Raw genomic sequence first — 1,670 nt, 5'->3', positions numbered from 1 at the left:
GCGTACAATAAATAGTAGTGAACAATGATTCTCAGTTACGAGTGTTGCTTCTGCATCATCAAGGTCTTCTTGTTAAAAAAATTGAAGACTTGAGAGGAACAAAGAATCCTATAACTGAGAGAACAAAAGCTTAACATTTTCCAATTGTATGGTAGTATGGAAGTAGTCAATTTGTTAGTTAAACATAACGTAAAAATAGCTGAAATATTAAAAAAAGTTGAATAGTTCAATAGTTTAAAAAAAAAAAAAAAAGATAAACCAAGGTGAAACAGTTGTGTGTTCACTGCTAAATTAGTGCTAATATGATTTCCTTGCTCGCTAGTCTCAGTAACCGTGAATCGGTCCGCCGGGGTTTCCGCCCTTGGCCACTGCCCGGAAAACACTGCACCTGAGTCCTAAGGTGCCTCCTGCAGGTGGTGGACCTACAGAAGAGTGGGTCCATTTTTCCTCTTCGGGGTGTGCCCAGCCGGGCCCCATGGGCCAAAGCCCGGTCATGAGACACTTGCCCTCTGGCACCCTCCCCAGGACTGACTCCCAGGTTGGGGCTCCGGTAACCCTACCCTGGGCAGGGTGAACTCTTCCCTATATTTTTCCACTCATTGCCGTCAGCCGGACAAGGGTGGAGTGCCAGGGTCAGGGATGAGTTACTGCCCAAAGTGGAGGAGTTTAAGTATCTTGGGGTCTTGTTCACTAGTGACGGGAGAGGGGAGCAGGAGATTGACAAACGGATTGGTGCTGCAGTGATGTGGGAGCTGTAGTGGTCACATTACCAGCTACCATTTCTAAGGGTGGTTGGTCTCTCCCTTAGAGATAGGGTGAGTAGTGCGGCCATCCAGGAGGGGCTCAGAGAAGAGCCGCTGCTCCTCCACATTGAAAGGAGCCAGTTGAGGTGGTTCGGGCATCTGACTAGGATGCCTCCTGGGCGAGGTGTTCTGGGCATCTCCCACCATGAGGACACCCTGGGGCAGACCCAGGACACACTGGAGAAATTATACCTCTGAGCTGCCTAAGAATAAGCTGGAGGAGGTAGCTGTGGAGAGGGAGGTCTGTGTTTCTCTGCTTAGGCTTCTACCCCATGACCCGGCCCCGGATAAGTGGAAGAAGATTGATGGATGATTTTCCTGTTAGAAGAAGAAGTAGCTTAATTTAACAGGCCTATGGTTTTGCCCACAGTAGCTTTTATTGAGTGCCACCGTGACTGCCCACTTTTATAGGGACTCTGGTTTTAAAAGTTAACATGGAAATCACATATTGAACATGTTTAAAAAAAAAAAAAGTTGGCTAAAAGTATTTATATCCTGGGTAATGTTAGATATATATTAGATTACAAGACAATGAGAATATTATATTTTTCATTGTTTCTACCCTATCTGAGCTATTGTGTTGAAGTATGGGGGAATACATACATGACTAATATGAAAGCATTATACTTATTACAGAAGAGAGCGCTTCGAATTATGCATAATGTTAAATATAGAGAACACTAATAATTTGTTTATGAAATCGAAATTGTTAAAACTAGAAGACATAGTGAAATTACAGACTTTAACTATTATGTTTAGGGCAAAAAATAAACACTTCCTCTTAAGTTAAAGTTTATTTGTATTGTGTTCAGAAAATGGGGACGGCAGAAGGAAGTTTTATTTTAAGCACCGGTTTGCTTGAACCAC

This window comes from Pundamilia nyererei, unplaced genomic scaffold (genome assembly GCF_000239375.1).
Source record: "Pundamilia nyererei isolate P.nyererei 1_Seehausen unplaced genomic scaffold, PunNye1.0 scaffold00132, whole genome shotgun sequence".
NCBI classification, from domain to species: domain Eukaryota; kingdom Metazoa; phylum Chordata; class Actinopteri; order Cichliformes; family Cichlidae; genus Pundamilia; species Pundamilia nyererei.
Note: the sequence above shows the minus strand (reverse complement) of the source record.